Source organism: Hylobates moloch, unplaced genomic scaffold, assembly GCF_009828535.3.
Source record: "Hylobates moloch isolate HMO894 unplaced genomic scaffold, HMol_V3 SCAFFOLD_19, whole genome shotgun sequence".
NCBI classification, from domain to species: Eukaryota; Metazoa; Chordata; class Mammalia; order Primates; family Hylobatidae; genus Hylobates; species Hylobates moloch.
The window spans coordinates 54,437,428-54,462,730 of NW_026652294.1; the positions used below are offsets into that span (position 1 = coordinate 54,437,428).

At 35.5% G+C, this 25,303-nt stretch overlaps 1 long non-coding RNA gene across 1 annotated transcript in view; it reads right to left on the bottom strand.

The window, feature by feature from the left end:
* Positions 1 to 13,435: 13,435 nt before the first annotated feature.
* The window catches only part of LOC131382019 (uncharacterized), a 42,666-nt gene continuing 30,798 nt past the window's right edge, over positions 13,436 to 25,303 (bottom strand). The window contains exon 4 of the long non-coding RNA XR_009211167.1: positions 13,436 to 13,555. This is a non-coding gene — a long non-coding RNA (uncharacterized LOC131382019). The remainder of the gene's footprint in view (positions 13,556 to 25,303) is intronic.

The window sequence follows — 25,303 nt, forward strand, 5'->3', positions numbered from 1 at the left end:
AGGAACAGTATGTGAGTACAGAAACAAGATAGCAAAAAGAATGGGAGAGAGAGCTAAATAGAAGAAAAAGAAAGGTGGACTTAAGAGATTTAAGAAACAAAGGGCATGTGTGAAAATGGGAAGTGGTTTGAAAGAGATGAGAAAGAAAATTAAAAGGGAAAGTGAGGAAAGAAGGCAGGAAGGAAAGAAGGAAGAAAATATAAAGAGGGAGAGGAAAAGAAATAAGGAGGGAGAGAGAAAGGAGGAAGGAAGAAGAAGGAAAGGAGAGCAGGAGGGGAGGAGGGAGGGGGAAGGGAGGAAGAAGAAAAGGAGAAAGGAAGGAGGAGAGAAAGGGAAGGAGGGGGAAGTTTACAGCACTATTCTACACTCTACAGGAATTTTCACTGAATGAAAGAAGCAGTCGTCTTAATTTCATGTTAGAGCACTTACCAAATAATGTTTCTCAACTACCTTCTTTAAAAATACTGTCCCCGTTCTCCAACGTACTATGAGTAAAATTAGGAAAATACTAGGAGTGGTCTTTTCAAGTTTCCTTCTTTTCATTGTCTGATAATACCAAACAAAATATTCTCTCCTTCAGTAAAAAGAAAGTCATGAGATTTCATTGTGCCCTTTTTCCTCATTGGAAAAAATTGCCTGTGTCCTCAACAGGATCAGATAAAGAACCTGCCGAGTATTATAATATGAAGGCTCAGAGATATATATTCATAGCAAAAGGCAAAGATTAAGAGGTGAATACCGAGAGACTTAAAAAAATGCCAGATGTCAAGCAAATGTTTAAGGTTAACAGGGTCCACAAGAGTACATTGAGATGAAAATATAAATAAACTTATCCTAAAAGCAATTTAAAATACATTTGGTTACATGAAAGATAATTATGGAAGAAACTACCAATTGTTTACAACCCAAAATTTCTTGAAAATTATTCAAGTAGAACACTTGGATGGCAGAGAGTTGAAGGAAGAAAAACAAAGTGGTATTGGAAATATAAAGCATTATGGGAAATAAAGCATAACCAGAAATTAGATGTTAGTGCCTCAGTAATATGTGGTGGACCATTAGCTATATTTGGCGTTCACAAAGACAGGAGTTGCAGCAGAATGGAAAGAACCAATTTGTGAACATCTTTATCGTTCTTTTTTCTTTCCTAAGAAAACTATCCATGTTTCTTAACAGTGGTTAATAGCTTTATCATATCTGCTCCTAATGATGAATATTTTGTAGCCAAAGGCAATTGTAGAAATATGCTAAATAAAATAATAATAATTTGCCACATAAGAAAATTGTTGATCCCTTCGGAGACCAAAGCAAGCTGTGGCACTGAACATTTTTTTTTTCTGATCACCAACATAGTTTTAATTAAAAATTTAGCTTTTTTCATATTACAATGGTGACAACTATTTATTATAGGAAAAAAATTAGATTAGGATAAAGAAAAACCAAAAATATGTAAAAGAAATATCTTTGCTAATATTACTATTCAGTGAAACTGCTTTATTAGGTTGTTGCAAAAGTAATTGTGGCTTTTGCTATCACCTTCAACGGCAAAAACCACAATTACTTTTGCACCAACCTAATTAAATATCTGTTTTGTGTATGCCCTTCCTTGCTCTTTTATTCTGTCTCTTCCACATTTACATATTCACACGTATATTTACATGTTCACATGTATGTATAATAAATAAACGGGATCGCACTGCTCTGTAACCTGCTTTTTCAATCTAATGAACACATTCCATGCCAATTCGTATTTATCCATAGAATAATTTTTAAAATGGCTATAACCAATCTCCTATTGCTGGACATTTAGGTTGCTACTATAAATAACATTGTAAGGACTATCTTTATAGCCACAAATTAATTCATATTCTTAATTAGTTGCTTGGGTTAACTTCCTTTTTTTTATTTTATTATTATTATACTTTAAGTTTGAGGGTACATGTGCACAATGTGCAGGTTTGTTACATATGTATACATGTGCCATGTTGGTGTGCTGCATCCATTAACTCGCCATTTAGCATTAGATATATCTCCTAATGCTGTCCCTCCCCCCTCACCCCACCCCACTGAACATTTAAACAGTGTAAGGATGTAATCATAACTGCTATTTTTCTGGCCACTATCCACAGTATCCACAAGATTTCAAACACCCCAGGCACTGGATGTTCCACAGGGCAGCTGGTCATCTTACTCCAACTTCTAGCTGTCACTATGAAGTCCCTGTAAATTGGAGATTAATAAGAAAATGACATTGTGCAAGCTGATGCAATAGGAAAGAAAACATAAGATTTATATGATGAAGTTATATTTTTTTAAGTAATAAAGTATTACAGAAACAAATGAACTCCTATTAGTTTTCTATTGTTGCTGTAATGAATTATCTAAAACTTCATGGCCCAAAATAACACAGAAATCAGACAAGCATCTAACTCGCCTAAAATCAAGGTCTCAGTGCGGCTGTGTTCCTTCTGACGACTCTAGGGGATAATCTGTTTTCTTCCCTTATCCAACTTCCAGAGACTGCCTGCATTCCTTGGCTCAAAGCCCCTTTCCTTTTGAAAGCCAGCAATGGACAGTCAAGTCTTTTCCACACTGTGTCACTCTGATTGATGCTGACTCTTCTGCCTCCCCCTTTCAGTTTTTTTTTTTTTTTTTTTTTTTTTTTGAGACAGAGTCTCACTGTTGCCCAGGCTGGAGTGCAGTGGTGCGATCTCGGCTCACTACAGGCTCCGCCCCCCGGGTTCACGCCATTCTCCTGCCTCAGCCTCCTGAGCAGCTGGGACTACAGGCGCCCGCCACCACGCCCGGCTAATTTTTTGTATTTTTAGTAGAGACGGGGTTTCACCGTGTTAGCTAAGGTGGTCCCCCTTTCACTTTTATGGACCTTTGTTAATTATGTTATGCCTACTGAAATACTCCAGGATAATCTCTTCTTTTAAGGTCAGTTAATTAGCAACCTTAACTTCATTTGCCAACTTTATTTCCCTTTGCTATGTAACAGGACAGCCACAGGTTCTGGCGGTTAGAATGGGCACATAGTTGATATTTGGGAGCCCATTATTCTCCCTACCACAACTGGTATTCATCCATCATTCAGATTCCCTCACCTCTTTCATCTCAGGATGTAAATAGTACCTTGAACTTAGTATTTGCAAAAGTATGCATATTTTGAGATATTCTACATACTTGCAGAAATAACAATAGAGAAAGCAACATATTTTTAATTTTTTTTAATACGGTCTCACTCTTGTCACCCAGGCTAGATTGCAGTGGTGTGATCATGGCTCACTGCAGCCTCGACCTCCCAGGCTCAAGCTATCCTCCAACCTCAGCCTCCCAGGTAGCCAGGACTACAGGTGTACACCATCATGCCTGGCTAATTTTTTTTTTTTAATTTTTACTGTAAGTGAAGTCTTGCTATGTTGCCCAGGCTGGTCTCGAACTCCTGGGCTCAAGCAATCCTCGTGCTTTGGCCTCCCAAAGTGCTAGCATTACAGGCATGAACCATTGTGCCTGGTCATGTTTTAAAATTTGTTATATGGATATTATAATATGTTTATAACACGGCAACTTACCTTTTCAGTTAGCATTATGTTTTTGTATAACAGCTTTGTTTTTGCTGAGTGATGTAATATATCCCTCCATCTTAATGAACATTCTTATATATATTAACTTGTGCCCATGTGCAAAACTTTTTATAAATATCTAAAAGTAGAATTACCGGATGAAAGATAAATACATCATTAAATTTACATATTATTTTCAAATTGCTCTCCAACATGGCTTTGCCAGTTAGCATTTCTAACGACCGCTGTACTAAAAGTTCTCATTTCTCTGTATCCTCACAGCATTTTAAATATTTTCCATGCTGTTATAGGCTGAATTGTGTCTCCCAAAAATTCATGTTAAAATCCACATCCCTAGTACCTGAGAACTATATTTGGAGATAGAGAGGGTTTTTACAGTAGTAACGAAGTTAAAGTAAGGTCATTAGGGTGACCCTAAACCAATATGACAGGTGTTTGTACAGCATTTTTTCAAACTTTCCACTATTTGTTTTTCTCCTGAATTCTGAATGTTTTCCTCAGTACCACTTTCAATTCACTAAATATATATATATAGATATTTTTGAATTTATCCCATCTATTAAATTTTTAATTAATATTTTACTGTTTTTTTAATACCCAAGGTTTGTAATTGGTTCTTTCTAATATTCACCTATTTTTGTTTTATTTCTACATTTTGCTTTATAATTTAGTACCCTTTTAAAATGGAAGGTGTTTTGAGCTCATTGTTGTTTTATGTCTATTTTAAAATTTTCCTCAGACTGTTCCATAAAATTAATTTCATATAGAACAAATTCAACATTTAATTCTGATTGTGTGTTAGCATTAGCCATCTTCATGTGATTTGGACTATTGTGGGAGACTTGTGAATGCATTCTCAATAATCTATCCATCTATCTCTTCCTTTGCCCTCTGTGTTCACCCCTTCCTCTCTAGTAACTTTGTAATTGCTTCTTCCCAGCCCCAACCTCATGTCTGAAACCAGGTCTTATAATGACATTTAACAACATCCATCTGTTCCTGGTGAGCTGAGAATATCACAGATTCAGTCATCCACCACTGGAATTGTTTTTAGTTTCTCATCTTGAAGTGGTATGTACATAAATCCTCCCTACTGGAAAAACAGCTTGCTAAATGCTGTAGCTGCAAGCAATGATCTGATATGAGCTTTGCTTTGTTTTAGTTTCCTTTACCTGAAAGAAATTCCCATCCCAGGCCTTAATTTCAAGCAGTAAACTTATTTCTCATGTGCCTCTTTTCTTCCTTCCTTCCTGTGTAGAGAACTTTTAGTCCCCTTTACCCTAAATGTATCACACTCCCTACTGCCACTGTCTATATGGGATCAAGAGACCAGAATCTCTATGGCTTTAGCCCCATTCATGTCATTAACTCTTCAATTTTTTCTTGTTCTCAGCAATATTTATCTTATGTTTGAAATCTTCTAGGTCCACTTGCTTTTCCATTATTATTCATTATTTTCATGGCTACAGTTTTGAGCGGGAAGGAATGTATGATAACTTGAATTTATGCATCTATTTGATTTTCACACACAAAAATTCTAGTAAACATTCTCCATGTTCTCATTATATAAAAGCATTCAAGAATTAAATATAAAACATAAAAGATCTCATTATCCTGTATAAAATAAAACCAGTAAGACTTTTTTTCCTTAAGAAAAAAATAATCCATTTAAATCAGTGGTTTTTAAAATTTCTGAGTTTTTTTATATACTGAGGATCATGTTAAAAATCCTGGGACCTAATTTTCAAGGATTCTGATTTTGTAAGTCTAGCATTAAACCACTGAGGGGGGAAACAACGGAAGTGCACTTTAGCTGATATAGCCTATAAAGATGATTTTAAAATGGCTATAAGTTCAACTTCATCTGTAACAACTGCTTTTTAAAAACCAACCTGTTCCAAACCTAAATGTCTTATGGCAACATGAGAGCAAAAGATCATTTCTATTGGAAGAATCTTTTTTTTCTTTCCTCTCAGAGTTTTCATTTTTTCTTTCAGTTTATTTGACCATCCCCCCAAAAACTTTGGTTAAATAATAAATTATATCTAACTAAATGTATAATAAATGAGTTTTTTACTCTCGCCTTGATCATAAATGTCACACTTGATTTCTTAAGTTAAATGAGGCACACATTTTATCATAATGACTAATTCTTGACGTTTCAGTAAAGTTAAAAACAGCCCCTCTTCCATGGATGGGTGTCTTCCATACTTTGAGTCACTTAATCTAAAAAAAAATTATGTATAATAATCACAGAAAGGGTAGGGGTTATACCAGACTCAATGAAATATATTTCATTTTAAAGGTCGTTGATTTAGGTCAGAGCAATGAGAGAAACAGTAATAAATGCTAAGCTATGTGAAAAAAAGTCTAAGTGACTAATTACTGCATACCCTTCTCATTCCAGCCTCACATTTAGTGAAGCTATGTAGTTTAGTATCTTAGTACCACAAAAGTCAATTACCAAAGCTAATTTCATGCATGGACAGCACTGAGTTTTACCTTCTTTTCTTCCTCCTCCCTGTTTAAGCCAGAGAAAATATATTCCTAATTTAAATTTATAAAGGAGTATAAATACTAGGCTCCATTTTTAGCATGTTTTGCTATAACTGTGACTCATGTTTCACGAAGCCAATATGGATATAAGGTATGTTTGCTTACTGTGGGCATCTCACATTGAGGACAGAGAGATTTTATAAAGGAAATTTAAATTCCCCCCTCCCTAATAAAAAAAGCCCATATTAGGAAAAAAGATGCTATAATAAGGCAAATGTCAAAAAGCATTTGTAACTAAGATAACTTTATAAAAAAGAAACTGGGAGAACCTCCTTTAACGTATTTATTACATCAGGATTACATATAACCATGCAGGATTAATAAGGCAGAAAATAATTATTTCTCTAATCCCCAGTAAAATATGTGATCATTTCGTAATAATACAGGAGACATTAAAAAATAGAGAGGTCTCATTACAAAACTTTGCTAGCTTTATGAATTTTTTAATTACCTTTATTCCTTTCCAAGATTAAGGCAACTACTTGGCAACGTTTAACCATGTAAGATACATCATTGTCATCTATAAAGAAGGTAGTGATGTTTCTAGCTTTTCTAAACAGAAAGCAAGATGATTACTAAATCAAACTTAGAAATAAAGGTTTTTACACCGTTTTTTAAAATACTACATTATACTCAGAGTTTATAGGTTCTTCCTTCTGAGGATTCTCCTTGATTTTAGATGTGAAGAAATAATGTGGAACGATAGAATTAAGTGATGGTGATTTAAGACGTGTTCTTAAAATCTGAGTCAAATAATGACTCCCAGCTTGTTAATGACACCAAGACTTTGGCAAGGCATCTTTCTGATTCTGAAGCATATCCTTTATTATTCCACCATGCTGTCTAGAATGTCCTGCTTTCCATCCCTCATATCCAATTTTTAAATTTTTCAACACAAGGTAAAATGCTGCTTTTCTGATAAAGTCGTCTCTGATGCATATAGCTGGAAATAATCTCTCCTTCATGTAAAAGGCAACAGCAGCTTTTCTATATCTTTATGTCTTTTCATAGACTCAAAACTTATTAATCTGCTATTATCTGTATTTTGAGTGAGGTATAGTAGCTCCTGCTAGAAAGTAATTTTGTTTAGGATAGGTTGTTTGTCATATCTTTAAAGCATTCAAGGACTTAAAGACTTTATTTTGTCCCTACCAGGTGCCTAATGAATATTTTTGAAAAACTGAAGAAATTAATGAGATTCAAATTTTCTATAAAATAATGGTATTAACAATGCACTGATCTAAACACTGAAAAATCCCAAAATACTCAGAGATTAAACAACATGCTTCTAAGTAACATGCGGACCAAAGAAGAAATGACAAGGGAGAATTTTGAATGCACCTAACTGAAAACAAACAAACAAAAAAAACAAATACAGCTTATCAAAATTTCTAGCATACAAGAAAAGCAGTGATTAGATAAAATCTTTTTTTTTTTTTTTTTCTTGAGATGGTCTCAGTCTGTCAGCCAAGGCAGGTTGCAGTGGCCTGATCATAACTCACTGCAACATCAATCTCCTGGGCTTAAGGGATCCTCGCATCTCACCCTCCTGAGTAGCAGGAACACTACAGATGTGCACCACCATGCCGTGACTGGCTAATTTTTATTATTTTTTTTTTTCTTTGTAGAGATGGTGTGTTGCTTTGTTACCAAGGCTGCTCTTGAATTCCTGTCTTCAAGTAATCCTCCTGCCTCAGCCTCTCAAAATGGTAGGATTACAGGCATAAGCCACTGGTTAGAGAGAAATGTATAGCACAAAATGCATATAATAGGAAGAATATAAAACCAGTCATCTGAGCTTCCACTTTAGAAACTAGAAAAAGAAGAGCAAATTAAATCCAAAGCAAATGGAATAAGAGAAATAGTGAAAATTAGAACAGAAATAAATATAATTAAAAACAGAAAATCAAAAAAAGCCAACAAAACTCAAAAAGTTTGGTCTTTTAAAAAAATCAGTAAAATGGATAAGCCTCTACCTAGGCTAACAAAAGAAAAAGAGAGGACAAAAATTACTATTATAATAACGTCAGAAATGAAAGAAGAGACATCATTACATATCCCACGGACATCAAAAGGATAATAACGGAATACTATGAAAAATTCTACACCCACAAATTTGATAACCTAAATGAAATGAATCAATTTCTTGAAAGAGACAATCTGCCAAAACTCCCACAAGAAGAGATAGGCAATCTGAATAGGTCTTTTTTTTTTTTTTTTTTTTTGAGACGGAGTCTCGCTCTGTCACCCAGGCTGGAGTGCAGTGGCGCGATCTTGGCTCACTGCAAGCTCCGCCTCCCGGGTTCACGCCATTCTCCTGCCTCAGCCTTTCCGACTAGCTGGGACTACAGGTGTCCACCACCACGCCCGGCTAATTTTTTGTATTTTTAGTAGAGATGGGGTTTCACCGTGGTCTCGATGTCCTGACCTCGTGATCCGCCCGCCTCGGCCTCCCAAAGTGCTGGGATTACAAGCGTGAGCCACCGTGCCCAGCGATAGGTCTATCTTTATAAAGAAAACTCAGCCAGGCACAGTGGCTCACACTTGTAATCCCAGCACTTTGAGAGACTGAGGCAGGCAGATCACTTGAGGCCAGGAGTTCTAGACCAGCCTGGTCATCGTGGTGAAACCCCATCTCTACTAAAAAAAAAATACAAAAATTAGCCAGGCATGGTGGCAGGCACCTGCAGTCCCAGCTACTCTGGAGGCCAGGGCAGGAGAATTGCTTAATCCTGGGAGGTGGAGGTTGCAGTGAGCAGAGATTGTGCCATTGCACTCCAGCCTGGGCTACAAGAGTGAAACTCCAGCTAAAAAAAAAAAAGAAGAAAGAAAGAAAAGAAAAGAAAAGAAAAGAAAGAAAGAAAGAAAGAAAGAAAGAAAGAAAGAAAGAAAGAAAAGAAAGAAAAGAAAGAATGGAAAGAAAGAAAGAAAATCAATAATTAATATCCTTCCAATAGATAGCCTCTGACCCAGATGGGTTCACTGGTGAATTCAGCCAAGCATTTAAGGAAAAAAATTATGTCAGTTCTCTACAATCTCTTTCAGAAGTTAGAACCAGAGAGAATAGTTTCTAACTCATTCCATTAAGCCAATATTACCCTAATAACAGATGAAGGCAGTACAAGAAAACTATAGACCAAGATCTTTCATGAAAATAGATGCAAAAATTCTCAACAAAATATTAGCAAATGTAATCCAACAATGTACAAAAATAATTACACACTACCACCACTTTGCAGGTATTCAAGACTGCTTACATTTGGAAATCAATTAATATAATCTGTCACATCAACACGTTAAAAAATAAAAATCACCTGATCAAATTAATAGATACAGAAAAAACATCTGACACCTTTTTCTGCATTACACACTAACATCACATTTAACAGTGAGAAACGCCTTTCTCACTAACATCAGAGATAAGGCAAGGATTTCCCCTCTCATCACCACTTTTCAGCAAGGTACTGGAAGTCCTATCTAATGCAATAAGACAGGAAAAGGAAAAAAAGGTATACAGATTGAAAAAAAAAGAAATAAAACCGTCTTTGTTCATAGATAACATAACCATCTACGTAGGAAAATTGAAAGAATCCAGAAAAAAAATACTGGAACTGATAAAGTGACTATAGCAAGGTTGCAGGATAAACAGGTTAATACATAAAGGCCAAGCATTTTTCTATATACTAGCAATGAGCAAGTGGAATTTGAAATAAAAAACTGAATACTACTTACACTATCATCCCAGAAAATAAAATACTTAGGAATAAATCAACAAAATATTTATAAGATCTATACGAGGAAAACCACAAATTCTTATTAAAGAAATCAAGGAATCAAATAAATGAAGAGATGTTCCATGTCCATTGACAGAAAGACTCAGTATTGTGAAGATATCAACTCAATCTTATCTATAGATTCAATACAATTCAAATCAAAATCACAGAAAGTCATTTTTGTATATTGACAAACTGGTTCTATAGTTTTGTTTTTTTTTATGGATCAATGATAATAACTCAATCCTCTATTTGACAAAGAAGAAGGAGACGGAAGAGGAAGAAAAAGAAAGTGGGATAAAGGATCAGAAAGGGAGGAAAATAGAAAAAATTAGAGTATGACTCCAGGGTAGACCTGTTTTGTTGTCCCTGGGTTGGTTGGTTGGTTTGTCTGTTGTATTTTTCATATGTTTCGCCATGTTGGCCAGGCTGGTGTCGAACTCCTAGCCTCAAGTGATCAACCCGCCTCGGCCCTATGGAAAGACAAAATGCCCAGAATAGCCAATACAATGTTGAAGGAAAATAACAAAGTTGAAAGACTAACACTACCTGACTTTGAGATGTACTAGAAAGTTTCAATAATCAAAAAAGTATGGCAATGGTAAAAGAACAGATAAATAGATCCACAGAACAGTATAGAGAGTCCAGAAATAAATCCACATAAACATAGTCAAATGATCTTTGACAAAGGAGGAAAGGCAATACAATGGATTATCTTTTCAACAAATGGTGCTAGAACAACTGGACATCCACATGTAAAAACAATAAAACTAGACAGAAACTTTACACCTTTCACAGAAATTAAGTCAAAATAGATCACAGACCTACATGTAAACTGAAAGACTACAAAACTTCGGAACATAGGAGAAAATGTAGATGACCTTGGGTTTGGCATTGATTTTTTTAGTTGCAACACTAAAGATACGATCTATGAAAAAAAAAAACTGATAAGCTGAACTTCATTAAAGTATAAATTTGTGAAAGACACTGTCAAGGGAATGGAAAGATAAGCCATTGACTGGGAGAAGTATTTGCAAAACACTTATCAAACAAAGGATTGTTATCCAAAACATACAAATAATCTTAACACTCAATGATAAGAACACAGACAACCTGATTTTAAAATGTGCCAAAAACCTTAGCAGACACCTCACTAAAATAAGATATACAGATAACAAATAAGCATATAAAAGGATGCTCCACATCATATGTCATCAGGAAAATGAAAATTAAAACAACAATCAATGGTCAGATTCTTTTAATTTCTCTATAGATTGGTGAACATTGCTATATTTCTAGATTATTATAGCTGAAGAAACACTTTTACTGGAAGCAGAGAGACAATCAGAGTTTTAAAAGTTTGAATTAAATATATAGATAATCTGAATTTTTGTATACTTTAAATCAAATTACAGAATATACATTCTGAGGAATTTCTATAAGCATAAATTTTTGGAAAGATTTGGTTTCATTTAAGACAGAAAAAGTGGACTTTTGAGAATAATAAAGACCTATGACGTGGATAATAATTATGACTTTAGCAATAAACCATGGCAAATGCTTTGTTGTAATCTGAAGAAAAAGGTGAGGCAATTACATAAAGTAAAGTGACTACACAGGATGCCCTCTCAGATAGCTCATATTATTGAAGGACATGAAGGAAAGCATGACAAATAAGTGAGAATGAACTTGAGAGAATAGCACCATGGCCAAGTAGTATTTCATCATAGATAAAAAATGGTTTAATACCAAAATGTCTAACAATACAATAAGCACTCCGCTATACCTAAAGTTCCACCTAGTTTGGTATATCTATTTGATTACATTAATGTAGAAATTGCATAAGTATCATAATCAGATAGTTCAGTCATAACAATTAGAGAATACCCTACTTATAATTATTATATCAAGAAAAGTGAAAAGAAACATGTATCTGATAACATATTGAATTCACTCATGGATTCAAATTAAATTATTTTTATAATTTCTAAAGTATAAATGCAATTTTTATAATTATATAAAAAATTTATTTATAGAATCTAGCCTAATCTTCTACTATCATGAACTTCTGGAGAAGACTAGTCTTAAATTAATCTTTCAAAGCACTACCCATAACTAGGATAAAGAATCACCCAACATTTATACTGCACTAAAACTCACATAATGACTCATACCTTTTCACTGTGAATCCTTTCTGTTTTGTCCACCTGATGCACTATAAAGAATAATTCTACAAGACTCAAATATCCACTGGCAGAAGCTTTTCAGTCAATTTGAGCAGAGAGTAAGCTTTCTCATATTTTATAGAAAATAGACTCCATGGTTACACACTCTGGTACTAAATGACCTAATGTGTTCTGCTGAAAAGCAATACTACTGAAAAAAATGATCCACATGGCATTGAACACAAAGTAGATACTCAAATATTTACTGTTTTATATTTATTATTAGCACCTGTTATTTTTCGTAATGAAATTTCAAAAACATCTTTCTCAGACGTTGCTAAGATAATTGCTTTTTTTATCTGAACTACTCAGATCCAAAGATAACAGCCATCATGTACTGTCAGGCGTTTCTACTGTACTAGGATAGTTTATGGGAAAACACAAGCCACTCCTGATAGTCCCAACATTACTTGCAAATGACTGGGTAATGTTCACTCTAACCAGTACTTTACCATGAATAAAGTAAAAGAAGCAAAACCTTATTAGCCCATCTTAGCATCTTGTTATCCGTGAGATTTGGTCGTAATTATAGATCTTGAATTGAGTAATAAAACCATCAGAGAGAAATTCCTAGGTGATAAAAATTTTAGAATGTAATACTGTAAAAAAGAAAACACATAAAATAAGTTCAGTAGTCGGGAGTAACCAGTAAAGTGACCCCAGCAAGAAAGAAATGAGCTGAGTCAATCTTAGATGTGTGTTTATACCCAAGAGGCAGAATTTTAAGTAAGCCAAAGCTAGCATAGGATATTGTCAGCTGAGGTTAATATAATACAATCATAACTCAGGGCAAATGCATGGGTTTGCATAATTTTTCTCATCACTTAGATAGAAAAATAGTGATCTGGATAGAAATTCATATTTTTTCTTTTTATTATTTTTAATCACAGTCTCTTCTGAGACCTCAATGTTAACAGAATTTTCTAAAATTTTTCACATATTTCCATGAGGAAAGCCAAATATTGTTTTCTTCTAAATGAAATCTAATTTTCTTCCCTGCTTTAGTAGCTTATTAACTAGCCATATGCAATTTATTGGACCATCTCTATGAATATAAATTATTTTCATGCACATTACAGAGCAAAAAAAATGTGAGAGTAAGCAGTCCAACTTCTGACACCTTGGAGGCTCAGGGGAGTAAGCATTAATGAAGCATCTCACCCTAGGTCACTAATTTGCATCACAAGCAAGTTAGGTTCATAACTTCAGAAGTTCTTTGCCATCTGGAGACGGTTTGATGACCTGGAAGAGCTGAATTTCTCTGTCCTGTTTCCAGGCACAGGTGCCCAATCAGCTCTGATTGACACTTCGCTGGCTCTTTAGGGCAGGCCAAAGGTTAAATGGACGCAGAAAGCAGAGTAGCCTTTCACACTTCAACAGTGGCTCCTTCCAACAGGGTAGAAATCTTTGATCCCTGAAGAGTTGAATGAAAGGGAGAAGAATGACTGTAAATTCGTAAATTCAACAGAGGGAAATTAGAGTTCATGTTAAATGGGCATATAGGTCTCATCACTTTCACCACTTTTAAAGTAACCTCTTTCAATTAGTCAATTTAGATCTTCATGTGAAATTGTAAAATGCTTATCTACTATAATTATGAGCTTACAGGAATTCCTCAAACAGTGCAATTTGCTCTAGAGAAAGTAGAATGATAGCCTATGGTCACGTACCAAACTCATTTAATCCTTATAGTTAGTCAAAGCCTATTATTATAAACTCATCATTCCTCCTTCCAGACAATGGTTTACATAGGCTATTCTTTGTGTGACTAAACATACACAGGACACCTAAATACATTGAAATTGAGATACACACTCCAGGATATATATTTTTTCCCAGAAAGTTCTAATGCTATTCCATAAACAAATGATGAAAACTTAATATGAGTATATGGTTCCTGTATAAACTGAGAAAGAACTATATGGCATCACTTTAAAAATGTACTAAATTTTTTAAAATTTTGTTCCAAAATAATCAGAATAGGCTTTTAAGAGCTTTCACTAAGTAAACAGAAAGATCCAAATCAATGTAATATATTTTGAAATTAATGTAATATTTTTTGCTGTCCACAAAGAATATTTTTATTGTGTTTTCAAACTTAATTTTCACATAACAAAGGACTTTAGGCTCTAGTCCAGATGTTCCTGAATTTCAGAAGGGCAGCAGGAGGAATCCTGTTGCTTACTTAAAGTATACACACAGACTAGGACCTTTATTCTAATACTCATGTTACGAGACAAGGTAACAACTGTATTACAGAGTTTCTAGCTTAGAAACATGTATTAAAAATCACAGTACATAAGGTGGATGTAACTGGTCCTCAAAACAGCCAATTCATTCATACAATAGGGTGTATTACCAGACGATTTTATTTTGTAGATATAAATCCACAATGGGAATCCAAAATCACTGTTTTTTTTTTTTTTTTTTTTTTTCTGTTTTACAAAATTTCCACTGTCTAATCAAAAGGTGATTTTATAAAACTCTACTAAGAGTACCCTTGTCCAATCTGGATTCATATGGATTGAATCTTCTATTTAGTTTTACATTTTTCTCCCTAAAATATATAAACCCGATTACAAATCACTGCTGAGTGACATTCAGAAGATATTGCAAGGGTGTCGACTCTACCTCTCTTGTCAAGTGTGTTTCAGCGGAAGGATTATTGATGGAAGCCTGAGACACAGATGAAGAAAAATTAGAGCTGTGAGGTATAGAATTGCAGAAATTGCATCTATACAAACAGCTGAAAGCAAGATGATATTCTGTTCAAATGTTTCCTATTTCAAAGAACTCTCTAGAGTCCCATTTACTCCTGACAAGTACTAACAGTGCTTACAAGTTTTCTTAAACCTGGAGAATTGCTCAAATTAAGAAAATAGTTTTACTTAAGAAGAAAGCTGCATCAGGACTTGGAAACTGTAGAACAATACTTGAGAAGGATTTCGTCAGACAGTAAGATTTATCTCCTGTGCCTTAATGTGCAAAATAAAACCATGAAATAACTGGTTCTTGCTTAATGTGATAGTACAAAAATTTTTTTCAGCTAGTCATAAGCTAGAACCAAAAGATTCCACTACATCCTTCACAGCATAAGGTGTACATTTTAGGAGATATAAAATTGTAAATGTTCATCTCCCCAAAACAGCTCACTGTATATTACCATATGTATAATTCTATATTTTTTTCCTGGTTGCCAAATTCAGGATTTTTCAAAGTGTGCTTTCTAGGTCACTAGCTCAAAAGGAGATTTGTAAAACTTTCTTGATAAAGGGATACAGTGTTACAATTAGGAAATCATCAAACTATTTGTTAAAGGCCAGGCCCAGTGGCTCACACTTGTAATACCAGCATTTTGGGAGGCTAAGGTGGAAGGATTGCTAAAGGCCAGGAGTTCAAGACCAGCCAGCCTGGGCAATATGGTAAGATCCCCATCTCTACAAATAAAAAATTATCCATGCATGGTGGTGTGCACCTGTAATCTTGACTACTCAGGAGGCTGAGATGGGAGGATTACTTTAGACTGGGAGGTCAAGGCTGCAGTGAGCCATGATCGTGCCACTATACAGCAGCCAGGGCAACAGAGCTAGACCCTGTCTCAGAAGAAAAACAATGGAAAACTATTCGCTAATTAGTTCCTTTCTATGGCAGAATTTCTCAGTGTTTAATATGCCAACATGTAGTGTGATGAGACATAATATTCAGCATTTACAAACTTAGTGGCAATGGGAGCCTCTTTTATTCATGGAATGACTTTGACTGCTGTTCCAAGGACTACATACAATTTTGTAAGCCTGAGGTTGGGCCTGTTGGCTTAGAAAGTCACTGGTTCTTTTTCCAGAGTCCAATATCGCCAGTTATTTGACTTTGTGGAAATGTACAGCAGGATAAAAACATATTGTCTCGGAGGCTGCAATTTCATCCCCTACCTCTCCACACCAGCACTCTCCACTTCCACCAACTGCATTAGCAGGCTTACTATCAGTCAGGTAATCACAGCATACTCATATAATCACAGATATTCATGCTGAACACTCATAGCAACATGTTGCCCTAAAAACATGCCCTAGACATGAAAAGTAACATCCTTTTCCATTTTTGTAATGGCTTCTCTTATTTGTGTTTGCAACATGCTATTACTGTTCTGAAAGATTGTTACTTATGTCTCATAAATCTTCCTGCCTTCTCTTAGTAGTTACCTTTCACATAACAACCAAAAACTTTTGCCACATTCTGTTTTGCTGAAAAAAAAAAATCCTTTCACAGATTTTTTTTCTAAAAAAGTCAAGTTTTGCTCTACTTTTACTGTCAATTTAACACACAGGATTGAGAGTTGAAACGCCACCCATGTGGAAATGAGAATTTGACTCCCCAGAAAGTATGCTACATTCATTTGCTTGGAAAACAGAACCTTCACTGATGTCACTGGAACTTTGTGTGTGACATTTTGCTCCCACTTTTTTATTTTTATGATAGCCTCCATTTAATGAGCACCTATTTTGTGCAACAGATATTTTTCAGCTGTTTACACGCACATATTATCTCAATGTATCTTCACAACATCCTGCCCTGAGGTTATTATTAGTCTCATCTTATAGATGGGAAAACCAAGTATCAGAGAAAGTAATCTTTTTTTCTTTTTTTTTTTTTTTTGTTTTGAGACGGAGTTTCCATCTGTCGCCCAGGCTGGAGTGCAGTGGCCTGATCTCAGCTCACTGCAAGCTCCGCCTCCCGGGTTCACGCCATTCTCCTGCCTCAGCCTCCCGAGTAGCTGGGACTACAGGCGCCCACCACCAGGCCCGGCTAATTTTTGTATTTTTAGTAGAGACGGGGTTTCACCGTGTTCGCCAGGATGGTCTCAATCTCCTGACCTTGTGATCCGCCCACCTCGGCCTCCCAAAGTGCTGGGATTACAGGCGTGAGCCACTGTGCCAGGCCCACAGAAAGTAATCTTATCACCCAAAGTCACAGCTATTGAGTAACAAGCTGAGCTTTAAATCTATGTCTGTCCAATTTTTAATTTCCCAATCTTCCTAGGATATCAATCAGACATCTATATCATCATTTCTAACAATCCCTTAATAAAGTAATAATCATATGTCATCAAATAAAATGGAAGGGTCCTTCCCCATGCCAGCCAGAGGTGCCCTTTCTTGTATCTTTTACTGAAAAGTGAAGGATTTTAAGCTTTTGTGAAACTGACCCTGAATTGATGGATAAAGAGAATGAAACAAAAGCAGAAAATCCCTAGGATATACTGAGTGTGGTGGAGTGACATATACCTTAGATCATACAGACTCTGCACTCAGCTTATTTTACAGCCACCTGAGCTGTATTGCCTCTTGTAATATTATTTATAGTACTTTTTTTTATAAATGTAGTACAGTATGTCCTTATAAAAGCATTGAAGTCTTCATATGAGACTCCTCCCTAAAGACCCTGGTTAATAAATCTTGGGCTGTGAAGTGAAATGCAAAAAAAAAAAAAAAAAAAAATGTGTAAGAAATGCCCCTTTATCAGCAAATGTGCTGACTAGTCAGATAGCACTGTATCAGTGCTAATAATTAGGCAGAATTGAAAGGTCATGAAAGAGAGAAAAGCAGCTGAGGCTAAAGAGATACACCTGAATGTGTGTTCAGAGTTCCTAGCTAAGGAGTTCAGGAGTGGCCAACCCAAAACCCATTCCTTATCTATGAGGAACAGCTGAACCCCTGAACCATCCCATGGAACACAGTCTGTATAGGGGAGTGAGGCCTTTTGTTTTGGGTTAAATGGAGGTTGCTAAATGGAGGTTGTTAGGAGGAGGATGCTAAGTGAAAACGCTGTATAAACTGCATGCCTTTTGCAAGCAGCTGTGGTTCTCCTGCCCAGCCCCTGCCACTGGACCATTTCTGGATGCAATGCAGTTCTTCTGTCTAGCCTGCCATCACTGGTTACCACTTTGTATGTAATTTCACTTCAACTCTATGTCCCATTTGCTGGCTCTGGGTCTCTTCTTCAGCCTCTTGAACCTGGTGTCATCCCTACTGAAGTTAATAGAGGTCCACCATGACATTTTTCCCCCTTAAAAAAATTAATCACTTCATACACTGGTTACTTCAGCATTGTGTAGATAACTCTATTATTCTACTTATTAAACCACATTCAATTTATTTTGTTTGTTTGCTTACACTGCTTGTTAGATTGCAGACATCAAATGTATTTTATTCATCTCCATATACTGAGAACATAACACAGTATTTGGCCATGTAGGTGCTCAATAGGTGTGTATTGAATTGAGTTTAATTGAACCAAATTGGCCTGACTTGAACTGAACTGCATTTATTTAAATTTAACTGGCAGCTGGTACCCTCTGATCAACCAGGTTACATGGCCAGCATTCCAGGCACTTCAAGTCTTGCTAAGTTAATACAACACTTCGAATTAAGTTTTCAGAATTACTTTACTGAGAAAACATTTACCGACTTCTGTTTACAATGTCAGGAATGCACGGGTGAATGGTAGGATGACGGTGACTGACACAGAGGGTCCTCATACAGCTGCAAGTTGGCTTACTCAGGACAGAATGTTTTCTCCACACTTGGGCCTGACACTTTAGCTGGATTATGATAAGCACTAGAAGAACAGTGAGGCACGGAAGCAGAAAATTAGACATGCCACACATCTAAATATAGCACAGGAGAGAAAACCTCAGGTTCCCAAGAAAGTAATGTGGAGAAATTCTTTACTTTGGTCTCTCCTGAAGTATACTGTCAAATATTCTTGTCAAATATCTTCATGAAACTCTTCTAAAATCTCTTTTAATAAATTTTAATGATTTCTATTTCAATATATAGTACTTTTAAAAGATATCTTTTATGATAAAAATATATACGTTGTTCAGCTAAACCATAGGCAAGTGTTGTCAATTTCTGGTGAAACTCCATGGCCAAAGGGATTCATTTTATGTAGATGAAAAGCAAATACCTCATGGAGAGATGCCAGTGTGACATACTACATAAGGAAATAGGACACAGAATCAACCATACTGAGGTAGAGAGGAATCATGTAATTAGGCAAAAATAAGTCCAGAGTCTTGAATGCTTACAGTATAGAAATGGCAATGGACATGATCTCCTTTCTATAGCTGTAGAAGAAGAAATGCACATCTAGATTATCTAAGGCTAAAAAGACAAACTCAGCTCCTCCCTTTGCTACTGTTACTACCATGGTAAGGAAGGATTGATAGCCATGGTGGAGAAAAGCACCTTGTAAATGAGAAAGGCCTTCCAGAAGGACATTGTTCCCTGCAGAAGTAAAGTTTCAACACCATTCGTCATATACCTTTCAAATATTTTTATAACGTAGATGGGTGTAAATTAAATATATATATTTCAAACTCATTTCAAATCTAGGATTTGGGCAGGTAAAGGAAATATCTCAGTAAGACTTGATATAAAACCAGAATGACTAAGTTGCAGTTTATAAAAGTTAAGAATTTCTGAGACATATATACCTAAATATTTAAGAATTTCTGAAACATATAAATAGTGCCTAGATATACTTGATCAAAAACATGCTTCTTGGATACAAACTTCAAGTGTATTATGGAAAAGTCTTAGTAAATAACTACTCTTTCACATTTTAAAATAATTTTTTCAGTTGCAATAAACTCTCTGTCTTAAATCTGACTGTAGGAATCATATGATTATGAAGATGAGGATGCAAAGTTCCTGATGTTAGTACAAGTTATTTTCAGAGTCGAATTCAAGGAGAGAATAAATCTCTTCAATTTGACTCTGCAGTCTCAACATTAAAGTGATGTACATGCCACACTTACTCAGTGCTTTTATTTAGGAGATAAAAAAGAAAGCCAGCAAGTTGCTCTGACACTCCCTACTTCTAAAAAAAAAAAAAAAAAAAAAAAAAATGCTCGATCTTTTGCAACACATCTGCTAAGAAGAAAAATATAAAAGTTCAGTTCATAAAGTTTAATAATTTACTTTTTGAGAAAAAATGAAATATTGTATATAATTTTGACTCTTTTAAAGTCTGCACCTATATGTCAAAACAGGCAATATATAAAAACAAAAATTATTTAGTTGGAATGCAGGATAGTGATGACAAGGGCTGAAGAAGATGTGATTTGAAATACAGATTTGGGAAGATACCTGCATGGAGGTAATAGTTCAAGGCATGAGTAAGGATGAGAGCTCCAAGGGTGAGACCTAACAGAATGTCCTTTGATTCCCAAACCAAGGTAAGGTGAGAAACGAAGCACACAGATTCGTAATGAAATACTGTAGCCTCTATTTTTCACAAGGGCAGGGGGTAAAGAAAGAGCCTCATTAGGCAGCTGATTTCCTTTTTATCCCTCTTGAGTCAGAATGCCAGGCTGGTTCCCATTCTGATTATTGTACTTGCATAGCTTTTCAGCTACCTCAGGCTCCTAAGTTACAGAAAGCGTGCACCAAACTCAGACATGCACAGAAATGTTGTGATAATTACCTGAGAGGAAGGTCATTGCTAAGCTACCCTCCAGAAGAACCACGTCTGAGGCAACTCATACTAAGGATAATTCTGTTGTCTTCAATTCTTATTTCCCATATGGCTAAAATGTACAATATACTCTTTTGAAATCAACGAAGCTTTTTAAAAGAATAGCTAGAAATTTGAGGATTTTAAATTTTGGCCTTTTTTTCTCATAAGCATTCTCACTATAACTCAACCAAGAAAATAATGAGACACACAGGGTTCTTGTTTTTTGAAAAAAAAAATGGAAATTATAGTATATCTCTCTTAAATATACATACATACATCACTCCCTTCCTTCCAGGCCCTTCCCCATTACTAGTAAAAAGTGAGCCAGACATTATTTTATCTTTCTGTGGTTATAAATGTTACCATTCATTCATTAAACAAATATCTTTTAGTATCATTATTGCTAGGCCATGTCCTAGGTGTATTCAAAAGACAACCAGTGCCTCTGCCTTCATAGAGTTTACATTCAGAGAATACATATTTTCCCCAGTGACAGTAGAGTTGGGTAAAAATAAGAGAAGAAAACAGAAGATATGAAGGAAGAAATCAAAAGACAAGACAAAGTTTTCTGGTTTTCTGTATGAGAGGAACACCACAAAAGATTCTTTAAAATGTTGCTGATGTTTCAGATCATTCAGTTTAGTTTAACAGCAACTCGTGATCATGTTTCTCTAATTCTCTAGCTCTCTAGTGAAATATAATTGACTAGACATATGTAAACATGACCCTTAAAAATATGGGAAATTACACCATAATAGATCATAACAATCCAAAAAGCACTGGAAATATTAATCTGTTCCTTTATCCAACAAATGTATTGGATGTCTTCTGTGTTGCAAGTACTCTTCTAGTCCTGAAGATTCAGCAGGAAATAGAACTCCCACCATTTGAAGGATAAGTTTGGTGTTAAAACTCATAAGTTAGTCACTGCGCCTTCTGCAGAGATTGTCATTAAGGGGCCAGCAGAATCTGTGTGACAAGTAGCCTCCCTAAGTGACATTGCATCTGCTGCCCTCTTTTATTCATAACCCCAGATACAATAAAACTATAAAATACTAGAGTTAGAGGGTATGTTGAAGATTATTTAATCTTTTATTTATAGATGTGTGAATGAGACTCTGAGGTTTTAATTAACATTCAAAGGTTATTCAGCAAGTTATGATAATGAGACATTAGAAAAATATTCCTCGTATATATGCATGTATATGTACCTGCATTGCTGAAAGGATATACAAACAACATTTCCGCTCAGAAAGAAGTAGCCCTCTCACTTATTTAAGCACTATTTTCTGCATTTTCCTCAGTAATAAACTTGATAACCTACTGTTCAGAGCATTTCTCATTTATGCTAACTTTGCCTTTGAGCTTTAGGCTTGGCAAATGTTGAAAACGTTGCAAAATTTTTTCATCTCTTGATGTCCCTTCCATAAATTAATTAAGATAACTCAGTTTTTCCCACATTTCCCACAATTCAAAAAATGAGAATCAAATGCAATTTTAAAAACTCAGTAAAAAAATCCTTTGACTTTGTCTTTCTATGATTGCCTATTTTTGATCCTCTGAAAATACAAGGCAAACTTCCAACACAGACAAGTTAATCTTGTATCCTGACTACATTTAAAATAACTCAATCATAGTCATTAATACAAAGATATTGAGAAGCCCCAGCATTTAGTCTCAGACAACATGAGGTCATCAGCATGTGAGGGAATCATACATCCCTGGTCATTAATCTTAATTTTAGAAATTACATTTACAGATTTAATTCTCTCTACCTATGTCTGTACAAGCAATAAGGAATAATCTTTTCAGCTCTAAATGAATTTACTCCTATGACTTCATAAAAAGCACAACTCTACTCACTTTTTGCAAAAGGAAAAAGAAAGATTACTAATAATCCTCATTGTCACATTATAGTTGCCAATAACCTCAATAGCTAGGTCTCCATGGGAGAACTCAAAGAAATATAAAACAAAGTTTCCACACTTAATAAAAATCACAGTTTTTTTCAGGAAATTATTGATCATTTGCTATCATTACAAATGAATATAATGCAGTATTTTCCTTTAAGCAGTATAACTTTTATTTAAAAATGAAAGGTGTATTAGTTTGCCTGGGCTGCCATTACAAAAATACCATGAACTGGGTGGCTTAAACACCAAAACTTTATTTTTCAGCTCTGAAGGCTGGAAGTCCAAGATAAGGGTGTCAGTAGGTCTAGTTTCTCCTGAGGAATCTCTCTTTGGACCCCTTCTCACCATATTCTCCTATGGTCTCTGCTCTGTGCATACTACCTGGTATATCTCCATGTGACCAAATTTTCTCTTTTTATAAGGGCACCAGTCAGAATGTATTAGTGCCCACCCTAATGCCTTCATTTTAACCTAATAACCCTTTATTTTATTTTTTAATATTTTATTTATTTTATTTTATTTTATTTTATTTTATTTTATTTTATTTTATTTTTGAGATGGAATCTCACTCTGGATCACAGTGGCACAATCTCGGTTCACTGCAACCTCTGCCTCCCCAGTTCAAGGGATTCTTGTGCCTCAGCCTCCCGAGTAGCTGGGACTACAGACGTGCACCACCATGCCAGGCTAATTTCATATTTTTAGTAGAGACAGGACTTCACCATGTTGGCAAGGCTGGTCTCGAACTCTTACTTCAAGAGATCCACCCACCTCGGCCTCCCAAAGTACAGGGATTACAGGCATGAGCCACAATGCCAGGCCCCTCATTACCTTTTAAAGGCCTTACCTCCAATGTCACATTCTGAGGTACTGGGGGTTAGGGCTTGAATATATAAATTTTGGGTGGATACAATTTAGCCCATAAGAGAAGACATTGTATATAAGTTTAATAAAGCAGAGTAATTACAGTGACTCAAGAGGGGATTCTTGCTGGTATGCTGGTAAGGCTCTGCACCAGGAATTAATACAGCCAGGAGGGAAGGGAAATAGAATGTATCCATTACCCATTATGTGACAGAATTGGTGCTAAACACTTTATATGTGCTATATCATGGGTAAACCACACAGAAACCACAACCTAACCAATTAGCCTCATTTGGTAAATGAGAAAACTGAGGTGCAGAAAGGAAAAAAGAGTTCTTTATGTAATAAAGCCAGAAAATGGTGGAGCTGTTTTAAGAATTTAGGTTTGTCATCAACACTTACCTTGGATACCTCATTTAATTGACCTGGAATTCAACTTCCTTATCAATAAAAAAAAAAGTTTTTTCATTCTCTAAGTTTCCATAATTTCCTATTGCATGTTTTTCTTTGATGTAAAAGTAATATAAAACATAAATACACTTTGGAAATTAGGGAAAAATGGAAAAATGAAATGCAATTTGCTATCTAATAAAAGTACTATAAATATTGTGGTAAGATTCCCTTCTGATCCCACCCCTACTAAATATGGGAAGATGGGGCTTCCTTCTTATCTCATTAGTTTTTGTAGAAATGCAAGTGTCCATAAAGACCCCAGCCACATTAGCAAAATAGAAGCAAAACAAAGAGAACAATGACATTCTAAGTAGTTGATTATCTTGGTATTTAAAAGTGTGTTTGTCTTATGGATGCTTGTCCATAAGGCAGGACTGAGATGTGTCTTTGAGATAAACACACACACACACACACACACACAAACACACCAGCTTTTAGAAAAATGGCAAACTAAACGGCACTTCAGTGAGGCAAGAGGAACAAGAAGTTTACCCCTGAATAGCCAAAGAGTAAAGATAATGGGACATTAAGGGAACAGGAAAACAGAGCAGCCCAAGACAGAGAAGACTTCTTGATCTCCATCCAAATGGACTCATAATGGACCTAAAAGTGATTTGAGGTGAAAAGCCAGGAACTGTATTGTGTCATTCTCTAGATTTTGTGTGTGCACTTGATCAATCCAGGACTTTCCAGTAATGGACTTCCAAAAATTAAAAATATGTCAAAGTGGTTACACTATGTAGCTTGGAATAGATAGTGAAATATACACAGATTTGTGACTTAACCTCTGCTTCTACCACTTAGTAACTCATAGCATTTTTAATATCATTATAAAGTCTTCATAACCTTAATTTTAATGGCTGCATAATATCAAACTGAATAAGTGTACCAACCACTTTACATGCTTAAGATCCTATTTTTGGACCTTTCAATTGTTTCCATTTTGTATACTAGTGTAGCAGTGTCCCCAGTGAGGCTACCTGTAACATTTAAGTGAGGAAAATACTGTGTAAAAGTTGTTAGTAGTTTCCTGGTAAAGATATCAGCTACCTTGGAAAGAACCTTGGTTTGGAGAGGGTAAAATGAATGATGCTTCAGTTTACAACATAAAGCAGCATACATCTCTCTAAGATTATTGCAGATTTTTTTTTAATATATAAGTGTCTAGGACCTAAAATACAGGTAGTTGATGGAATTAAGCAACGCTCCTCTCCCACAAAGCCAGCTGCCCTAAAAAGTTATGTACAGTCAAGGAAATTTCTAAAAGAAGAAGAGCCTTTTCCTTAGGATGCTTAACTCTATCAGAATCTATGTGAAGCCAGATCATGGGAAAGAAACAGGCGCCCCTAAGAGAAAACTCATTTGAAAAAATATGTAAACTTTGGACCAACCTCAAGCTCTAGAATGTTGTA